Here is a 7,731-nt window from a genome sequence, read left to right on the forward strand (position 1 = left end):
CATTTTTTCTAGACAAAGAGATAATATAGAAACTATTGTTTATTTTCTGTTAGTTGGTTCTAAATACCCTGTAATACTTTCATTCTCTTGAATGGTTTTACACTGTCATGTTGTTGATGCTATAATATACGAAGTTACACTCAAATATTTCAAGGAAAGAGACACTATGGTAGCTACCGTTATGTCAGGTTATCTTAAGGTGCAACACTATGTTGCTTAAATTGTTCTGTTCTGACCTGTGTTATTATGTTGTTATATCCTCTTTTATCTTAATCTCCTTCTTTCTTTTAATTTTTTAATGAAAAATAAATAAATTCATTTAATCCTCACAATAAAAAAAATAATAATGGCAGAGCTGTATGGGGCTACCGTCTCCAGGTCTGGAATGTATATAAGTAAGTATATAAATCCTTAAGTATCCAGGCAAGCTAGTCAAAGTTTAGAGAATGTGAACTGGCCTCAGGGGCCAGGGTCAGAACAAGCAGATAATCCAGACAGGGAGGCTGGCAACAAGTTGTACAAGTCTGTACATAGTCCAATTTTAGAAGATGCTACCTGTGGATTGATAAAAGTTCTGGAAATTCTAATTAGTTATTTTTAATTAAAGAGTGATTCACTCTGAAATCATGCAAGATGTCATCACTTGAAAGATATTTGTGTTATAGTTACATGCAAGCATAATAAAGTTATAGCTCACTAAGCACTGAATATGTGCCAGCCACTCTAATGCATACTCTAGGTAAACAGTTTAAACTCAGATAAACCCTGTAAGTACTATTTTATCCAGGTGTAAATTGAGAGTCAACCCTCCAGGCTGACCTTCCAGAAAAAAGAGCTGGCTTATTCTAAAGTTTCATGGAAGCCAACAAGAAAGCAGGGGTTGCCCACAAGTCGTATCAGTAAATAGCTGAACTGAGATTTGAACCTAGTCTGAGTCATTTTATTCAGGGGAAGCAGACTTTCTCAAACATGAAAATTGGGGCAGTGAACCCTGCAATTGTCTTGACTTCCAGTTTCATGATGTTATAGACAGAATAGCTGTACCAACCTCAACTACCAGTGCTGAGTTGAGAGGATAGGGCTGGGAGTAAAGTGGCACTCCATCACACCAAAGAAGAGTCTGAGGTCTCTCAATCATGCAACTTCAAAGCTCTTCAGCCTAAGAGATAAGGGGTTCTTGCCTGAAGTTAGCATCCAGGTCAAGAGACTGCTGGGCAGTGTCTTTAAGTAACTGGGAGCTTACCATCTACTTGTTTTCTTATCTCCACTAATATTTCCCAGTGAATGCTGCTTTAGGACTTTTGCCATTTGCTCTCATTTACTTGGCAAACCAAAGCATGGAGAATTTGCCAAGGTCAAATAGATAGCCAGAAAATGGTTGAGCTGAGATTAAAATTCATTCAATCTAGGATCTGCCATCTCTTGTTCATGACCTTTAGTAAGTAGATAAGCATTTGTTTTTATGTCTGTGGCATGGAAACTTGCACACACATTGTAACTAGATACCTGAATGACTATAATAGTGATATAAAATGACAAGAAAAGGAAACAAAACTGACTTAATTAGAAGTCATTCATATGGTTCATCCAGAAAATTCTTTATAAACAAGATACAAATACTTTACATTTAATTGTTAAAGTATCCTGAAGTTGAACTCAGTTAATAAATACTATTGCATCTTTCAGTTAAATGAAAGAGTCAATTCATGAGAAATCCTGTTTTCCAATCAAGAGGAAATGAAGCTTTAACGAAGGATGTAAGACAGTATATGATCAATGTTACCTTGATCGTGTAGCGTATTAAGAAGATGAGGTAAGAGATAAAGATAGATGTGGAGTAGCTGACAAAAGACTCAGTAATTGGTTCTTGAGTAGATTTAGGGGTAAGAACCAGAATGTGAATAGAGGAAAAGAAGAGAAAGAATTGCTTATAAAAATCACAGATGAAAAAATAAATAGAAGATCTGACAGACAGGTGAAGAAGCATTATGATCTAAATTAGAGGGGTCAGAGAAAGTAGGAAAATTATGAGACATATTTGATTGCAAATGTAGGCAAGCAACTGAACTAGAAAGTAGCATAGTGTCCACAGAAGGTTGAGAGCTATGACAAGGAAAATTTTTGCTTTGAAACATTTAAATTTGCAATTTTTTTTATTTTGAAGGGATTCAAACCAAATGAGACAAAACAAAGTAGAGTCAAAGCAAAAGGATCAACATGGTACATGACTTAAAAAACAAAATACAAGGAGATCAATAATGGCTACCATACCTTATCTTCAAAAGAATTGCCCATATCATCAGGCATAATAAAATTGAATAAAACAGTACAGAACAAAACCAATAAAAACAAAACATTGGAGACATTACAGGATTTCAAAAGAAGATATTAGGCAAACCACAATGGGTATCTTAGTGCATCACATTGTCTTCAAAGTAGTTGCCTATACCATCAGACACTATTAAATTTGTTTAATAGTATCAAATAATAGAATAAAATCAGTCAAAACAAAGCAATGAAAATGATACAGGGCTTCAAATCAGGCTAATAGGAAATCAAAGATGGTTACCATAATATATCCTCCTATCATTGGAATAGCTGTCCATGCCATCAAATCTAATATAAGTAGATAAACTGAAACAGAATAAAACCAAAGTAAACAGAACAATGAAACAGTATGGGTTTCAAATGATGATGATAGATTAACAATGGCCACTGTCTTCTCTTTTTAGACAATTTCTCTCCTTTCACTTTCTCAGGATGTATTGTACATTTTGGATCCCAGTAACTACTTTAGTTTTTATATTAGGGAGGCAACCCTCTAGTCAGCTAAGGGACCCTGAACTTTTTTACCCCTGAGCATGATTTCAAGTTGTATCCATTTACCTACAAGAGCCTCAAGGTCTTTCTTTATAGCTGAGTAGTTTTTCATTGTATAAAAGTGTCATGGCTTTCTAACCAATCTGTAGCTGATGGGCAGCTGATGCAGCTTTTTTCTGGTTCCTTGTCCCATTGAGCATTGTTTTCTCATCTTTGACTTTCTATAAACTCCCTTTCCAGTTAAATGTATTTCTTATATAAAACATATTGATGGGCCCTATCTTCTGATCCACTCTTTTTCTTTTTGTTGTTGAATCAAGGCCATCTATATTAGTGATTATGGCCAACCTCCTCCGCTTTATCTCTGTCATGCTATTTTTCTGCCATTGGTTGTCTACTTTTCCCCTTCTTTCCCGTCTGCTCTGTTCAGTGATCTTCCTCTGCCACTGTTCCTGTAACCATAGTCTTTTTTTTAAATCTCTCTCTAAAATGTCCTTCAGTATTTTTTGTAGGGTTGGTTTGGTGGTCATGAATTCCTTCAGTTGTTCTTTGTCATGGAAGTATCTTGTTTCTCAATCAATTTTGAAAGATAGTTTTTCAGGGTACATCAATCTGTGTTGGAGGTTATTTTCTTTCAAGATTTGGAATATTTCACTCCAATTTCTTCTTGATTTGATGGTTTGTAAGAAGTCTGTCATGATTCTGATGGGTTTTCTTTTATAGGTGATCTGCTTCTTTTCTCTGACAGCTTTTAATACTCTGTTCTTGTGTTGAATTTCTGAGATCTTGATTATTATATGTCTGGGTGTAGATCTATTTTGGATATAGCTGGATGGAGTTCTGTATGCCTTACTTATCTGAATACCATTTCCTTTTCCTATGCTTGGGAATTTTTCTTTAATTTTTTCTGTAAATAGCCTTTGTATTTCATTTATGTTTACCCCTGCTTCTTCACTCACATTTTTAATTCTTAAGTTATACTTCTTCTTGTTGTGTTATGTATTGTTACTTCCTGGTTCCTTGTTGTTTTTAAGAGATCTTTCCTTTCACAATTGCAAGCTGCAAATCTGTCTTCAAGGTTTGATAGTCTATCTTTATTTTATTTTTGGTCTTTTTCATTTTTTATCGGTACCAGGGATCAAACTCACGACTGCCTGCTTGCAAGGCAGGCGCTTATGCCGCTGAGCTAAATCCCCAGCCCCTGATACTCTATCTTTAGTTTCTTTCAAGTAGTTTTGCCAGCTTTCAATGGAATTTTTAATTTCCTGGTATTCTCTTTGAATCTGTTTCAGGTATTTTAAATCTTTTTTATATTCTCCATTGAAGGTTTCCCTCATTTTTCTATGTTTCTTTATTCTCCCATCTGTATCTTCTTTAGAGGTGCTTAGCAATTCTTTTATTAAGTTTCTCATTTCTTCTTTTACCCAAGATAGTATTTCTGTTCTAAGTTCTTTTATAGCCTCTTGAAGTTGTTTCTTTATTTCAGTTGCTATTGCTTCAGAAACTTTAGGTGTGTGACTCCCGATCTTTTCTGTGTTTGTATCGCCTGGACCCGTACTGCCTTTTGCTTCCTCCCCTTGTCATGCTCCTGGTTTCTTCTGAAGAAGTGGGTAGTGGGGTCCCTGGAACTTCCCGTTGGTTATAATTTCTCTGAGGCATGCTACCCCCAGACTCACCATCAGCCAGTGCAGTTCTCCAGTCCACTGTTACCCTCTGCCACCACATCTCCCCACAGGGGCCCTCAGGCTTGCCAGCCACCCCCTTCACTGTGCATTCCCAGGTTTCAATAGCACTTCTTGCATGGTGGTTCTGGCTCTGGGTGAAAGTGCTGCCAGTGACCACCTTCTTCTGTTTAAGTTTTTTTTTTTTTTTTTAATTCTTTCTGTGGGCTTCAATTCTCACTTTATGTTCTTCCTGGGTCAAGGGGACCCACTTCCTTCCTTCTTTTCTTTCCCATGATGCTCTATGCCAACATCTGAACTATTTCAGAGAGGCTGTTTACTCTGCTGCTTACTGTTCTGCCATCTTCCTGGATCCTTGCAAAATTTTTTTGCTTTGCAAAAATTAAATTGATAGCACTGTTCAGATGGACTGGAAGAAAGATCAGTTAGGTTACTTATGGTCTTCCAGCAACATGAACAGAGTTGATAGAGACAACTGCTCCTCTCCTACTGACTTTCAGGAATATGGGATAAAATACTCTGAGTGATAGAAAAGGACAATAGGACAATGAAGAATGGGTAGGGAAGATCAGATCAAAGATTCTAAGCTCCTTGAACATAACCTGTGTACTGCCTTGAAAATACACTACTAAAATAATTGGAGAAACACAATTTCCAATCCAGAAGCAGGAATAAAGAAAATAGTCCAAATGGCAGGAAAAAAACAGTGACTCTTTGGAACATAATAACAAAATATATATTTGTCTTTTGATTCTAGGACCTCTTGCAGATACTGAAATCTGCAAATGCTGAAGTCCCTCTTATAAAATGGCATAGTTTGCATATAAACTATACAATTCTCTCATATCTTTAAACCATATCCTTTATACTTTAAATCAATGTAAATGCTATGTAAGTAGTTATTATGCTACATTATTTAGAGAATAAATGACAAGAAAAACATTGCATCGTGGATGCAATGTTTTTGAAATATTTGTTTTATTTTGTTTTGCTTTTTTGAAGACAGGATCTTTCTAATGTGGTTTAGGCTGGCTTTGAACTTACTATGCAGTCAAGGTTGGCCTACAACTCACAGTGATCCTCTGTCTCAGCCTCCCAAATGCTGGGATCACAGTTGTATATGACCATGACCAGCTCATCTCAAACATTTTAAACCTATGATTGGTGAATCCATGGATGCTAAGCCCATAGATTCAGAAGACAAACACAGATGGCTGTGAATAGTATCTCCTAAAAGATAATTTAAGTATTACACACAGAGTGGGAAAGAAGAATAGTATTCTGCTATTTCCTGCATCTCCACCCCTACTAGAAATCTCTTACTTAATATCTATGAAGCTGTTACTTAATATCTATGAAGATGCAAGGAAACATATCCATCAGGCCTCATGGATATATATCTGTTGTAACTACAATTTAAAATTCAGTAAGACAAATACAACAGTGAAGCTCTGTGTCAGGAAAAACAAAATCTTGGGGTTTGTTTTGTAATCTGTGTATAGTGCCCTCTGGTGGTAGGTGAACAGAGCTGTGATGCACAGCTCCTGTGTTGATTTATTTTCTGCTGTATATAGTTTTCAGCATATTAACAATACATAAATTAGATTGTTTTATTAAAAAATATGAACAATACTTTGCTTTTTAATTATTATTCATTAATATTCTACAGGAAACTATCATGCTTTTCTTTTTAGATTGGTTAAATTTTTATAGGTAAATGTTATCAATATAATAGATATGTTAAATCTATGTAGATACAATGTTATCAATATAATGTTTTAGAAACATGGTGTCCCATGAGAAGGGCCTGGAGATTTCATAATGCCCTTGTTTTCAATATGTTTGAACCTCATGGAAAACACTGAAATAGTATGAAATGATTCCAATAGTTTCTCATATTAATAAGAAATGTGGTGGTTCTTTGCTTGATGATGTTAGCATCACAGGAAGGGGAAATATCACTCATCATTTTATTATTTAAAACTTTGTCACAATCTTTATTTCAAACTAGCATCTTCTTGGTAAGTAATTATTTGGTTCAGTGTGTGTGTGTGTGTGTGTGTGTGTGTGTGTGTGTGTGTCCTGGCAATTGAACCCTCAGCACATTCTCTGAGCTGTATCCTCAGCCTTGACACTCTTAATACATCTTTGTGCAGACTTGGCATATACTTGGTCTGTTCTTGTAGTATATATATATCATGATTCAAGATCGTTATATGTAAAAATTTTATTCATTTTTTTCAACAGATATAGCACATATTGACCTTGAGAATTAGCTAGTCACAGTCCTTAAAGACCTTTTTTCTAAAAAACGTTTGGAATAGTTTTGTCACATGTATCTTGCACACCACAGAAACAACCACATTTCCTTCTCCTTTGGATCATTCTTGTCATGAATTCTCATTAGATCTTCCATTTTGAGAATCATTGGTAATCCATCTACCAAGACATTTAAATGTGTATTATCTGCAAATAGCTGGTGTTTGCCTCTCTGGCTTTCCTGAAGTCATAGTATCAGTGATAGGATAGAGTTTGTGTCTCCAAATACAGTAGTGGCTGTCTCAAAACTGTATTTTTAGTGACCTCAAAAACAGAGGTATTTGCTTATTATAGGTACTGCTGATGAAATCAAATAAGGGAAATTCTTCTAAGCCTTGGGATAGGAAATAATAAGTCCTTTGCATTTAAGTAATCCAGGAAAACTGTATACACTTTTCTAATCTAGATGCCATCTGTATGTACTGGGTGTTAATAATCCAATGATGGTCTTATCCCTAGTTGTTTATAAATGATTTATTAATTCTTCAGTTTAACATTTACTATGAATGAAGAGGGAAGAAGAATGCAGATTTTAAATTTTCACTAATCCTTTATGACTCCCTTGAAGCAGGGGAAAGAGCACAGATGGAAGGGAAGGCAGAGGATGGCTAAGGTGGAAACTCAGGAGGAGAGATTCAAGCAAGAAAATGTGAAGTTAAAGTTTGATTGCACACCAGCAAGCATCCTTTGTTTTCTTTTGTTGCATTTAGGAGACAAGGGCAGTTGTAACTTTGCTGCAAATTCTGAGAAAACAGCACTGTTGCCCTGAAGAAGTGTTTACGTCTGTTGATAACAATTTGGGTATATTACCTTTTCATCTATAAAGTATCTATGATCATTTCTTATTTCTTTTAGTATTTGTTTAATTAAAAAGGGAGAATCAGGAAAAAGATAGTTGCAATTTTATTCA

This window comes from Cavia porcellus, unplaced genomic scaffold, assembly GCF_034190915.1.
Source record: "Cavia porcellus strain 051 isolate PalLab524CR breed Dunkin Hartley unplaced genomic scaffold, mCavPor4.1 scaffold_11, whole genome shotgun sequence".
In the NCBI taxonomy this organism is placed as follows: domain Eukaryota; kingdom Metazoa; phylum Chordata; class Mammalia; order Rodentia; family Caviidae; genus Cavia; species Cavia porcellus.